Genomic DNA, 15,166 nt, shown 5'->3' with positions numbered 1-15,166 from the left:
GGGGTGTTGACTGTAATTGTGGATTTCTCTGTTTGTTCTTTCTATTCAGTCAGGGATTGCTTTACATATTTTGCATTAGTTTGTTTGGTTCATTCAAATTAAGGATTGCTATGTGTTATGGATGGATTTACCCCTTTATCATTAGGGGTATCATTGCTCTTTGGTTCTGATAATTTTCTTGGTTATGAAGTCTATCTGATACTAATATAGCTACTCCTGCTTTATTTTGATTAGAATTTGCATGGTATATCTTTTTCCATCCTTTTATAGTCAACTTACTTGTTGTAAGTGAGTTCCTTTTACAGGACTTTTCCAGGGGCGCCTGGGTGCCTCTGTTGGTTGAGCATCTGACTCTTGGTTTTGGCTCAGGTCATGATTTCAGGGTTGTGAGATCAAGACCCAAGGGTATACTTGGGTCCTGTTTTTTAAAAAATACACTACCTATTTCTGTCTTTTAATTAACTTATTTAGATAATTTATATTTAATGTAATTATTGGTATGTTATGACTTCATCCTTTCATTTTATTTTTGTCTTTTGTTTTTTTCTTACTGTTTTTTATTTCTGTTTTTCTGAACATTGAACATTTTTTAGAATTCAGTTTTTATAGTGTCTTTGAGTTTCTCTCTTTGTGTAGTTTAATAGTAATTGCTCTAGGTTTTGTATTATAACTAATAACTTGTTATAGTTTACTGATGTTGACATTTTATCACTTCAAGTGAAATGTGGAAACTGGGGCACCTGGGTGGCTCAGTTGGTTGGGCGTCTGCCTTCAGCTCAGGTTATGATCCCAGTGTCCTGGGATAGAGCCTCACATCGGGCTCCCCACTCAGTGGAGAGCCTGCTTCTCCCTCTCGCTCTGCCTGCTGCTCTGTCTACTTGTGTTCTCTCCTTGTCTCTCACTTAAATAAATAAATAAATAAATAAATAAAATCTTAAAGAAATAAAGAAAGAAAGAAATGGGGAAACCTTATTCTTCTTTACATTTCTTACTTTTCCTCATTTATATTACAAATTGTCTTAAATATTCCCCCTATACATGTAGAAGCACATCAGTGTTATAATTTCTTTCTTTCTTTTTAAAGATTTTGCTTATTTATTTAAGAGATAGAGACAGAGCACAGAGGAAGGGTGAGAGGGAGAAGTAACTCCCTGCTGAGCAGAAAGCCTGTTGTGGGGCTTGATCCCAGGATGTTGAGATCATGACCTGAGCCAAAGGCAGACACTTAATGAACTGAATCACCCAGGTACCCAATAATTTTTTTTCTTTAAGCAGCAGACATAATTTAGAAAATTCAACAGAAGAAGGAAAGTCTTTTGCTTACCCATATTTTTGCTTACTGCCTTCTTCATAGTGTTCCAAGATTTCTCCTGTTGTCATTTTCTTTCTATTTAGAGAACTTCCTTTAGGTATTCTTTATAAGTAAATATGCAGGCAATAGATTTCTTTTGGTTTTGCTTCATCAGACAGTATCCTGATTTCTCCTTCATTATTGAAGGATATTTTTACTGAATATAGAAGTCTAGGTTTAACAATAGAACAAACAGAAAAAAAATAGAACAAGTTTTCTCAACAATGGAAAAATGTGCCACTTTCTGCTGACCTTCATGATTTCTGATGATAAATCTGCTATTATTTGAATTGTTTTCCCCTATAAATAATGTGTTGTTTTTCTTGCTTCTTTTGTTTTTGTTTTTGTTTTAAGAACTTTGAAGTATCTTGTGGATTTTGGGGGGCATATTGTTGTTTGGAGTTTGTTCAGCTTCTTGAATATAGGTTTATGTCTTTTGCCAAATTTAAGACATTTTCAGACATTATTTTTTCAGGCCTTATCTTCTTATCTCTCCCTATGGGGCCCCAATGATGTAAGACTTTTTGTTACAGTTCAACAGTTCCCTGAGGCTGTTTGGTGTGTTGGGGTTTGTTTTGTTTTGATTTGTCTTTGATAGGTTGGGTGATTTCTATTATTCTGTCTTCGAGTTTACTGGTTGTTTGCTCTGTCCCCTTTATTCTGCTGTTAAGTCCGTCAGTTGATTTCATTTCAATTTTGTATTTTCTAGTTCAAAAATTTCTGCTCAATTCTACTCTATGTCTTCTATTTCTTTCCTGAGAGTTTTTATTTTATAAATTTGCTTCAAGGGTGTTTGTTATGGCTCACTGAAGCATTTTTATGTTGGTTTGTTTAAGATTGTCAAATAAGTTTAATATTTCTTATTTTGGTGTTGGTGTGTAATGGTTGACATTTTTCATTCAAATTGAAGTTTTCTTGGTTCTTGGTATGAGTAATTTTCAGTTGAAACCTGGACGTTTGAAATGTTGTTTTATGACATTACATTTTTTTGAAGTCTTGTAGCAGGTTTCTTCTGACACTGCTGTGGCAGTGGTAGGAAGGAAGCTGCCTCATTACTGCCAGGTGTGAATATGATTAATAAATAAGACAGAATGTAATTTATCTATTGTATAATATAGATAATAAATGTCAGACAAGTTAGCAGAGGGAGGAATCAATATAATTTGATATCATCAAAAAAGATACCTTAGAATTAGTGGAATTTGAACTTGTCAAAATGGATAGAGAGGAAGACAGTGATTATTTTAGTATGATCAAGGGCACAAAAATAGCAATGAGCTAGTCTGTGTTTAAGGGGAGCAGAAGGATACTAAAAAGATAATAACCATATTTTCCTAACTTGACCACTTAGACCACTATCTGACAAAAAATTAAAAATTACAAAAAATTAACTCAAAGTATATTAAAGACATGAACATAAGACCTGAAATTGTAAAACTCCTTGAAGAAAACATAGGTGTTAAGATTTTGACATCAGTCTTGGTGATAATTTTTTGGATTTGACACCAAAAGCAGAGGCAACAAAAGCAAATAAAAGTAAGTGGGACTACTAACAGACCAAAAAGTCTCTGGATAGCAAAAGAAACCATCAACAAAATGAAAAAGCAGCTTACTAAATGGGAGAAAATATTTGCAAATCATATATCAGATAATTGTTAATATCCACAATATATAAAGAATTCATACAACTCAATAGCAAAAACAAACAAAAACTCAATTTGATTTAAAAATGGACAAAGGATCTGAATATACATTTTTCCAGAGAAGACATACAGATAGCCAACAGACACATGGAAAGATGTTCAGCATCCCTTATCATCAGGGAATTGCAAATCAAAACCACAATGTGATACCACCGTATGCCTGCTAGAATGGTTGTTATCAAAAGTACAAGAAATAACAAGGTTGGCAAGGATGTGGAGAAAGGGGAACTCTTGTGCTCTGTTGGTGGTAATGTAAATTAATATAGCCACTGTAGAAAACAATATGGAAGTTTCTCAAAAAATTAAAAATTGAAATACAGTACAATTCAGTAATTCTATTACTAGCTATTTACCCAAAGAAAACAAAACATTAATACACTAATTCAAAAAAGTTTATGCACTCTTATGTTTATTGTAACATTATTTTTAATAGCCAAGTTATGGAAATTAAGAAAGTTAAGGAAGACCTAAGTATCCACAGATAGATGAATGGATAAAGAAAATATGTGTGTATCTATATCTATCTATCTATATATTTATATATATATAAATAATTAAAATGGACCATTACTCAACCATAAAAAAGAATGAAATCTTGCCATTTACAACAACATGGCTGGACCTGGAAGATATTATGCAAAAAGAAATAAGTCAGATGGAGAAAGACAAATACCTTAAGATTTCACTTATATGTAGAATCTAAAAAACAAAACAAATGAACAAACAAAAAATAGAAACAGACTTATAGCTACAGAGAACAAACTGGTAGTTGCAGAGGGGAACAGGTGGGAGCAAAGGCAAAAATAAGGTGAATGGGATTAAAAGGTACAAAATTCCAGTTATGAAATAAATAAGTCACGGAGATGAAAAGTATAGCATAGGAAATATAGTTAATAATATTGTAATAACATATAGTGACAGATAGCAACTATACTTATCATGATGTACATAGTATAATATATATAATTGTTGAATCATTATGTTTTACACTTAAAATTAATATCACATTGTATGTCAACAATACACGAATTTAAAGAAAAATCTGATTACCATAAAAATAGCTCAAGTGCCAGGTGCTAATTATATCTTCTTTGTGCTCTTGGAGAAAAATCTGAGCAATTGAAACTAGTTCCTTATTTTTAATTTTCTATGTCATGAAAGAAATAAAACTCATTGCTATCGTATGGAGAAGTTCATTGAACACAGTGATATAGGATTAATATGTTTGGCTACAAAAAAGAAAGCATGGAATACAAACTGTCAGTTCAAAAGAGCAGAACTTTATATACATTCTTGTTCTATCAGTTATTGATAAAAGAGCATAGAAATCTCTAACTCTTAACTCTAAATTAATTATTAATTTACCTTTATCTTTTCACTTCATTCAGCTCCGGCTTCATATACTTTGGAGTACTGTTAATAGGTGCATCTACAGTTCTAACTTTTTTATCGTCCTATTGTATTGATTCTTTATATCATTATAAAATTTCCTTCTTCTGATCCTCTGAACTTTCTTGATTCTGGGCTTTCTCCTCATTGCAACCAAGATAGCATAGAGAAACAGGCTTTCCTACACTCCCCCGAGGGAGTGTAGTTGATGTCAGTCAGGGGAAATCCCAGTCCTGGAGTGCCAACACTCCATTTGTATCCTTACTTTTAAGGATGTATAGTGGCTTTTGAATATTTCTTCACTGTTGATGTGAAATTTTTCCATAATTAATACCACCCTTGACTTGACTGACCTCCCGAAAACAAGGTTTGAATTCTTTTGGATACCCTATAACATATCTTTAAGGTACTGATGGTCGTTATTACTTCTTCCTCTCAACTTTTCCTGTCCTAGAATACCTGAAGATATTTGTAGATGGATATTTTTAGAATTCCAGGAACAGCAACTCTTTCAGAGGACTTCCAGAGCAATGACCTACTGCCCCTTGTATACTCCTCTCACTGATATGACTGAAGTCATTTATTCTCAATCTATCAGATATAATATTCTCCTTTTAAACAAGTTTTTATAAGGTTCCCTTTACTCTCCTATAATGAAATTCATAGAAACTCATAACCTGCTCAACATATAATGTCTAAAAAAATAAATATATCCTAATAATGTGTAAAACAAAAAGGAATAATTTATGAGATGACATTTTATATGCGAATGCATGAGCATTTGAAATGCATTAGAAAACATGATAATGTGTCACATATTTGTACCTATTTATAATTTAATTCATCAGTATATTAAGCACTGTGTGCCATGCTGCCAAGCACTAAGTGCTAACAATACAGCCGAGAACAAAACAGATTTTCTTAAAAAAAAGAAAGAAAGAAAGAAAGAAAAAGACAAAACAACTTTATACTCATGGATCACATGTTCTACTGGGGGTAGATAAAATAAGCAAGAAATAGGAGGTGGTAAGTGCTAAAGAAGCCATAATAAAGAAATTGAATTTGTAGTTAAAAATCATTCTACTAAAAAATGCCAGGCTCAGATGGCTTCACTGGTGAATTTCAGAAAACATTTAAGGAAGAAAGAATACTAACTCTACACAACAATTCCAAAAATTTGAAAAGGAAGGAATACATTCCAGTGCATTCTGTGAAGCCAGCATTACACTGCTATCAAAACCAAAGCATCATAAGAAAACTATAGATCAATATCCCCCATAACTAAAGATGCAAAAATTATAAACAGTATTTTAACAAACCCAGCAATATATGAGGATAATGATTCTCTACCAAGTGAGATTTTTCTCACTCAAGAATGCAAGTTTAACATTCAAAAATTAATAAAGTTAATTCATAGTAACAAAATTTAATGATGCAAATAAAGCACTTAACAAAATCCAACATCTTTTCTTGATAAAAAATAAAGAGGCACCTGGGTGGCTCAGTTAGGTGTCTGAGTCCTGGTTTTGAGTCAGGTCACCGCCTCAGGGTCATGAGACTATGGAGCCTATTTAAGATTCTCTCTTTCTCTCTCTCTCTTTCTCCCTCTCCCTCTGGCCCCCCAACCCCTGATGGGGCATGCTGTCTGTCTCTCTCAGGGGAAAAAAAAGGCTATTAACAAAAGACAAGAAAAAAGTGTTGTAAAGATGTGGAGAAAAGGAGCTCTTGTGCACTGTTGGTGGGGATGTAAATTGGTACAGGCACTGTGGAAAACAGTATGGAGGCTTGATCCTCAAAGAATTAAAAATAGAACTACCATAAGACTGAGTTCTAGGGAGGTTAGTAGAGTAAGAGGACCCTAAGCTCACTTCATTTCAGAGATATAACTAAATAACAGTTTCATCAGTGTAAATAACCCAGAAAATGACCCCAAGGACTGAAGAACAAACTCTCCACAGCTAAATGTAGAGAAGAGGCCACATCAAAGAGGGTAGGAAGGGTGGAAGCAGGGTAGGGAACTATACGGACCTGTGGGACTGTAGCAGGAAGTAGGGCCACTGAAGGCACAGAGAGGGGAGAAAAACAGACTCTCACACAAGGCAGTCTGCATGGGGAAGATGAATCTCTGTAAACATTTGGTTTTAAAAACAAGAGGGGTTGAATTTCAAAAGTTCTTATACTCAGTGGAGGTTAAGATCTAGAACTTTAAAAATAGGCTCATGGGAGAGCAGGGAAAACCAGAAGAAACAGAGTCCCTGCCCTTAAAGAGTCAGCTCAGCAGCCCATGGCAATATAGCATAGAAACAGGAGTTTGAAAAAAGCTTTGGGTATACATAAGGGGGATTTGTTTACTAATTGCAGAGCGTGCTCTGGAGGGGCAGGAATTTTGGGGCAAGTTCTCCAGGAACAGAAGAGCTGGAACTCAGCACTTCCTTCTCCAGCCCCAGCCTCGACACATAGGCACCTGCAGGAACCAGCCCAACTTACTAACAGCGTGCCCACCCCTGAGTTCTCCTGTGGACACACCCCCTCCCACCAGGCCTGAGCTCCAAATCCCCTCCTAGTGACAACATCAAGCATAATAACATTCACATTATAGAGATCTCAGAAGGAGAAGAAAGAGAAAAGAAAATGTATTTGAAGAAATAATAGCTGAAAACTTCCCAAATCTGGGGAAGGAAACAGAAATCCAGATCCAGAACTCAGAGAGAACCCCTAACAAAATCAACTGAAGGAGGTCTACACCAAGAAATATAGTAATTAAAATGTAAAAAGCACTGATAGAATTTTATGAGACTGAAGGAGCCAAGTTGTCCTTTTATAAAGAAGAATGGATAAAGAAGATGTCATTCATATATATGGTGAAATATTACTCAGCCATCAGAAAGAATGCATACCCACCATTTGCATCAACATGGATGGAGCTGGAAGGGATTATTCTAAGTGAAATAAGTCAAGCAGAGAAAGACAGTTATCCTGTGGTTTCACTCATGTGGAACATAAGTAGTAGTGTGGAGGACCACAGGGGAAGGGAGGGAATGGGAAGAAATGGGAAGAAATCAGAAAGGGAGACAAACCATGAGAGAGACTCTGGACTCTAGAAACCAAATTGAAGGCTACAGAAGGGTAAGGGGTGGGCAGACAGGGTAATGGGGTGATGAGCACTGGATGTAATACACAACTAATGAATCAATGATCCCTACATCAAAAACTAATGAGGGTACTATATGCTAGCTAATTGAACATAAGAATAATAATAAAAAATCACACAGAGGTCTCATTGGCTAAAATCAATACATCAACAGGGCTGCACTAGAGGAGAATTCCTTTCTGGAAGCACTAGAGGAGAATCTCTTTTCTTACCTTGTTCAGCTCATAGAGGCTGCTGATATTCCTTGCCTCACAGCTTACCTGCTCCACCGTTGGAACCAGCAACATTGCACGGCTATGACCTTTCTTCCATAGTCAGGTGCTCTCTTTATTCTCTTCTGATACAGTCTTCAACTTTTTTTTTTTTTAAGATTTTTATTTATTTATTTGACACAGAGAGAGAGAGATCACAAGTAGGCAGAGAGGCAGAGAGAGAGGAGGAAGCAGGTTCCCTGCTGAGCAGAGAGCCGGATGGAGGACTCGATCCCAGGACCTTGAGATCATGACCTGAGCCGAAGGCAGAGGCTTTAACCCACTTAGCCACTCAGGCGCCCCTACACTCTTTAACTTTGAAGGACCTTTGTGATTACATTGTGCCCACCTGGATAATCTCCCCATTTCCAAGAGAGTCCCTTGTGTACCATGTAAGGCATATTCACAGGTTTCAGGGATTAAGAGATAGACATTATGGGAGGGGAGCATTGTTTTTCCTACTATAACATTTGTCACTATCCTTTCTCTTATTAATGTCTTAGACACCACCTACTTTCACCTCTAATTCATTCCATTTCAGCCACCCACTTCCATATCCATATCTCAACTTTTCCTCTGAAATCTTAAAATTTTAATAATTGTGCTTTCTAGGGGCATCTGGGTGGCTCAGTGGGTTAAAGCCTCTGCCTTTGGCTCAGGTAATGATCCCAGGATCCTGGGATCTCTGCTGAGCAGGGAACCTGCTTCCCCCTCTCTATCTGCCTCTCTGCCTACTTGTGATCTCTGTCTATCAAATAAATAAACAGAATCTTTAAAAAAAAATTGTGCTTTCTAGCTATTACCCCTTTTGTCTTTTCTATTGTTCCTTCCCACTATATATGTTGTGTATTTGGTTAGAGGCACAGAGTTGTGGGGAAATCACAGGGTTATGGTTTCCAGGGCTCTGAAAGAAGAGATTCCTTTGCAGAATTTTGAAAAGTTGCTTCAGGTTTGATCCAAGCTCTACTACTAATGAATTATGTAGGAAAGTCACTTCCTAAGTGAAATTAAGGAGTTAACTTCTCAGGGCACCTGGGTGGCTCAGTCAGTTGGGCATCTGCCTTTGGCTCAGGTTGTGATCCCAGGGTCCTGGGAACAAGCCCCACATTGGGCTCCCTGCACAGTGGGAAGCCTGCTTCTTCCTCTGCTACTCCCTCTGCTTGTGTGCACTCTCTCTGTGTCAAATAAATAAATAGCATTTTTAAAAAAGAGTTAACTTCTCTGAGCCTCAAGTTATTAATGTGAAAAATGACATTAATTATCATGAAGTTGTTGTAAAAAAATATATAAAAGGTGTCCTCTTGAAGGGCACTCAATATAAGGGAGCTCTTACTATTTTTTTTACCTTATCAAGTGCTCCATTTTATCTCTATTGTAAGGATGTGCTGTCCCATTAAGATATGTGGTTTTCTGAGAAAATACTGGATCAATCAGATGATAACATGGTTTTATAATCATTCCTTTAGAGTCCCAATATTTGGTATATTTTACTTTGTATTAGAACCACCTGATAGGCTTATTTAAAATGCAGATTATAGGCCATTGTAGCCAATGAGACTGTATGTGGAATGGAGCTTAGAAATATGCATTTTGACAAGCACCACATTCTTGAAACTCTTAGTAATGGTTTTCAGCAAAACAGCCTATTTGGGGGGGGCGCCTGCGTGGCACAGTGGGTTAAGCCTCTGCCTTCAGCTCAGGTCATGGTGTCAGGATCCTGGGATCGAGCCCCCCATCTGGCTCTCTGCTCAGCAGGGAGCCTGCTTCCCTTCCTCTCTCTCTGCCTGCCTCTCTGCCTACTTGTGATCTCTATCTGTCAAATAAATAATTAAAATCTTAAAAAAAAAAAAAGCCTATTTGGGGAACTTGGATGTGGTCATTGATTTTCTTAAATGAAGTATTCTGATTTTTTTTTTATCCTAATCAAATAAATTGTTAGCTAAGGTGGGGAAAGATTAGTAAATTTTGGTCACAGATAGGAGGAAGCTAAATTGAGACTGGTCTTAAGTTGGAGTAAATCTGGCTGAACAAGAATAAAGCTGCCTTAATTGAGACCCAGAGTAGAATCTATTTGATGGGCAGCATGCCAGTTCTTTAACAAGAGCTTGAGTTTCATTCTACTTCTGAATGGCCATTTATCATCCAGAGCTCCCTCTAGCCTGCTTTCCCTAATGTCCTTCTTTCCTCCTTTAGTATTTTTTTTTTTTTTTTGTATTTGCAAGATGAAGAAGAAACAGTGCTAACCTGCTAAGTTCACATTCTGGCTCTGCTTTTTACTAACTGTAAAGTTAGTAAAGTTAGTAAGGACCCCAGGAAAGTTCTTTAATCTCTATAAACTTCAAATATTTTATTTATAAGATGAAAAGAAAAATAACTTTGCAAGTGTTTATTATATTAGTCCCCTTCTTTTATTTCTGCCTTGCCTCCCCCCCCCCTTTCCTTTTCTATATACTTCCTAACCTCTTCCCAATGGCTGTGGGTCACAGCCATCAGTTTAGTCTCCAGCTTGACATGTCATATATCACATCTTGATTTGTGGAGAAACAAAAGAACCCCATATTTAGAAGAAATCTTGGAGGTTGTCTCTACCAACTCCATCGGCATCACTGCTACTACTAATTTTTATGCTCCATAAGAGTAGAAGTTGTTTCTGTCTTCTTTACAGTTATATTCCCATGGTGCCTGGCACAGATTAGGCAGTCAATAATGTAATTTAAATGAATGAATGAATGAATGAATGAATGAATGAAAAAATGAACCTTATCATGTGATTCAATAATCTTTATAGGTGTACCCCCTTCAACTATTAGATACTGAGATCAATGTTAGGGATTATACCTTACTCATTACTATATTTTTAATACTTTCCATGGGATCTTGCATGCAAATGGATGATTAAAATGAATAAAATAGGTGGTCGTATTTTCTTTATTATTTCCAATGACAGAGAACTTTTTAAATGTAATCAGATAAAAGGCAACCAACTATTTCATTCATTTAGTCTGGCATTTCAAACGGTGATATAGTGATGCATGAGTGTCTGAGTGAAATATTATGAGGTTTATCCATCATCATACAATTTCAAGAGCCCTAGTCCTCTCCTTTTACCTCAGAGTTGATCCTGGTGCGTTCCACAGGTTATGCAGAAAACAAGTTAAAGTAAATAAAAAGTCAGTGTAGCAATTGATCATAGGCCAAAAATGGAATTGGCCAACTAGTCATCTGCTGCCGCAGAAATGAGGTGCTTCATTAAGGCTCTTGGTCAAGAGCTGCCACTAGGCCTAGAATTATGATGATTATTAAAAATTTAGAGAATGCTTGGGGTGCCTGGCTGGCTTAGTCAGTCATGAGGTTTGGGGGTCATGAGTTCAAGCCCCACATTGGGTATAGAGGCTACTTAAATGTTTTAGAAAATGCTTAATAATGATATAAAGTAGAAGACATCTCTGACTTTTAAGGGCTTAGTATTAAATTGGGTTTTAGAATAGAAAGATGAGAAATTGTAGGAAGAATGGAACTAAAATAGCACCTATAACTCTTGATTGCTTTTATTTCCCCACAGTAGACTGTGCCCTCCTTAAAGGCTGAACTGGCTGGCCAAGTGCCAGGCACAGCATAAGCACTTAGTGGATGTATAGATGATTAAGCAAAGCACCTTGATAAGATGACGAATTTAAGGGGCGCCTGGGTGGTTCAGTGGGTTAAGCCTCTGCCTTCAGCTCAGGTCATGATCCCCAGGGTCCTGGAATCAAGCCTCAGATCACATCGGGCTCTCTGCTCAGGTTGTGATCCCAGGTTCCTGGGATCGAGCCCCACTTCGGGCTCTTTACTGAGCAGGGAGCCTGCTTCCCCCTCTCTCTCTGCCTACTTGTGATCTCTCTCTCTGTCAAATAAATAACTAAATTCTTAAAAAAAAAAAGATGAGTGAAGCAAGCCACCCTGCAGTTCTTATTCTTTGTTGTGTCTCACCAAGTGTTAAGTGCTGTGATACAATTGCAATAATGAGGAATACTTTGCCTCAATTAATAATAATAACAGAAACAACAACAATAGCTAACATTTCTGTAATGCTTACTATAAGCTAGGCCCTCCTCTAAGTGTTTTTATATGCATTAAAACTGTTTTAATACGTATTACAACTCTGTGAGATAATTATTACTTATCCCTGTTTTACAAGTGAAGAAACTGAAGCAACAGAAGCATAAATAATTTGCTTAGGGTCTCACAGCTAGCAAGTAGCATGGAATAAATACAATTTAGCCTTCCTTATTCCAGAGTCTGTCCCTTAATCACCCTTAACTACTACTTTATACTTCCCTCCAGTTGTGCTCTTTGCCTGTCCAGCATACTTTCCCTTACCTCTTTTGGAAATGCTGTCCTTTGTTCTTGTGAGGAAATCATTTCATGTGATTCAGGTAGGTTTGACCACTCTCTTAGCTCCACATGAAGGTACATGAGAGGCCTCGCTGACTCAATACACGACCTCTTCACTAGGATGATTGATTCAGGATTCAATCAGATGCATGTGCTTTTGGCTGATGATATTAATGATAAGGGTGCCATGAGCTTAACATAAACAGTAATAATCATTTTACATTTCATAAGTACTAACTGAATGCGAAACATTCTAGGCACATGAGATACATCAATGAGCAAAGCAAAGATCACTGAGCTTTTACTGTAGCAAAAGAAAGCAATGATAAACATAATAAGCAAATACATTACATAATGTGTTAGTAAGTGTTATTGAAAAGGGGAATGAGAGAATAGGGTTTGAAGGAATTTAGAATGCAGGAATGGCAGTAGGGAGATAGAACAGTTTCAGTATTTAATGGGGTGATCTGGGTAGACCTTAGGGAGATCTACTGAGACTTACTTAAAGGCGGGAAGAAACAGCTAGACCAGAAGCTCTAAGGTTGGACTCTGCCTGGTATATCTGAAGAGCAGCAAAAACTGTAAGGGACAGAGTAATAAGAAAAAGAAGGCAGGGAAGTAAGTGGGAGCCAATGCATAGCCTATTTAGGCCATTCTAAGACTCTCAGCTTTGAATGAAATGGGAAACCACTGGAAGTATTGAGTAGAGGAGTGTCAAGATCCGACAGATTTTTAAAAGCTCACTCTGACTGCTGTGTGGAGAATAGATAGAAGAAGGAGTAGAAAGAGAGCAGGTATATCTGTTAGTGAAATAATTCACGCTTGGACCAGAGTTGAAATAGTGGAAATGTTGAGAAATTGTTTTGGAAGTATTTTATAAGTAGGGCAAGTACAATTTCCTGATGGATTGGATATAGGATATGGAATCAAGGATGATTGCATGGTTTGGGGTCTGAGCAACTGAAAGGATGAGATGGGGAAGGCTACAGGTGAAACAGGTTTGGGGTTTGTTAAGTTTGAGATATTTATCAAGACCTCCAAGTGTTTTTATAAACACTTGGGGGGAGTTGGATGTGTGAGTCTGGTTTTTGGAAGAGAGATCTTTATCTGAGATCTAAATTTGAGGTTCATTGGCATAAAGATGTTATTTAAAGCAAAGGCACCTGGACATTGGGGAGGGTATGTGCTTTGGTGAGTGCTGTGAAGTGTGTAAACCTGGTGATTCACAGACCTGTACCCCTGGGGATAAAAATATATGTTTATAAAAAATAAAAAATAAATAAAAAAAAATAAAGCAAAGGCACCAGTTGAAATAACAAAGGGAGTTAAGTAGTATAGAAAAGGATCAAGGACTGAGCCCTGGGGTATTCTGAGCTTGAGAAATGGCAATAGGAAGAGGAGCCAACAAAGAAAACTAAAAAAGGGGAGTCCAGTAAGATAAAATGAAAACCAAGACAGTGTGTTGTCCTGGAAGCCAATGAAGATAGTATCAAAGATGTAGGAGTTGTTAACTGTGTGAAATGTAAGATAAGGACTGAGAAATGGTGATTGAATTTAGCAATACTAGACTTCTTGTAAAAAAATAATAATTTGCAGTTTTACAAATTGAAAATAAAATTGTAATAGAGAAACCTGGAAAATTAGCTTCTATCCACTTTTTAGTTAAAACGTGCTATTTTTACCATGGCTTTATTTTGTATAACTCAGTGTTTTATTACAAAGCAAACCACTCACTTAACCACCTCCAGAACAAGAAATAGACCAATGCCAACACCCTTTAACACTTATTCATGCTGCATCACAATCACTGTGTGTGTCCTCCTTGCAAATATAACTACTGCCCGAACTTGATGGTAATCTAATTCTTGCTTTTCTTTCTTGTTCCTCTTAAGTATATATCTCTAAATACTATACCTTAAAGTTGCATGTTTCTTAACTTCATATAATCATGAATTAAGTATATTTTTATCTGATATATTTTATTCAACATTACATTTATGATGTTCATCTATGTTGCTAAGTATTGTAATACTGTAATACTGTAGCGTAATCCACAATTACATGATATAGAGCATTTTCTCCAAAAATTTATTTCAGGCAGCTTCTTGTGGCAATCCCCAACCTGCAAGAGGTAACCACACTTTTAATATTTTCCACCTTAGAGTGGTTTTCCTGTTGGAGAATATCATATAAGTGAGATTATTTTTAGTATATATCTATGCTGGGCATTATGGTTATGAGAGTCATTGTATTATTAGGTGTATCAGTAGTTCATTCCTTTTTATTTTTTGGACTATTATAAAAGTTTGTTTAACAAAAAAGTTCAATATGAAAATGCACACGACCTGATTTTTATATTTGTAGTGAAACAGGCACTATGGAGAAGGGGACATGTGGAAGCAGTTGCTTTCTTCTGATGAACACGCCCATTGTTTATACTCATTCCAGGGCTTCTAACATGATACTATTTCCTCATATTACCACCATTCCAATATTGTTCTATTGCCCACTAGTTGCTCTCTCCACACATTCATCTATCACAAGATTCATAAACAGATCGAACCCCCACAATATTCCTTGGACATGTCTGCCACCATTTCATTTCAATGATAATTTCTTGTCCATAAATTTTTTCAACTTGGGAGGTTGAGCTTTGCTCTTGGTGTCTACTCAGTGAGCTCAAAGATGCCTCCAAATGGAATTCGTCCAGTAGTTCATTACTTTTTAATGCATACAGTAGTATTTCATTGTATGAATATACCACTTTGTCCACTCTTCTTTGAATAATATTTGAGTTTTTCCAATTTTTTGCTATTGTGACTACATCTGTTATAAATATTCTTTGTAAGACTTTGTGTGGGCTTTTTTTTTTTCCATTTCTCTCAGCTAAATACATAGGGGTGGCATTTTTTTTAAATATTTTTTTTAGTTTTTTAAAGATTTTTAT

The 15,166-nt window shown here is 36.5% G+C and overlaps 1 protein-coding gene and 1 pseudogene across 1 annotated transcript in view; one reads left to right on the top strand and one right to left on the bottom strand.

Annotated features, from left to right (window-relative positions):
• Nucleotides 1-15,166, top strand: part of ZSWIM5 (zinc finger SWIM-type containing 5) — a 217,976-nt gene that overhangs the window by 93,785 nt on the left and 109,025 nt on the right. The gene's annotated exons all lie outside the window — the stretch shown is intronic.
• Nucleotides 14,659-14,871, bottom strand: LOC123387331 (annotated as a pseudogene).

This window comes from Mustela putorius, unplaced genomic scaffold (assembly GCF_011764305.1).
Source record: "Mustela putorius furo isolate JIRA1106 unplaced genomic scaffold, ASM1176430v1.1 tig00003853_pilon_pilon_pilon, whole genome shotgun sequence".
NCBI lineage: Eukaryota > Metazoa > Chordata > Mammalia > Carnivora > Mustelidae > Mustela > Mustela putorius.
The sequence above is the reverse complement of the archived record's forward strand: the minus strand, read 5'-3'. Positions and strand labels throughout refer to the sequence as shown.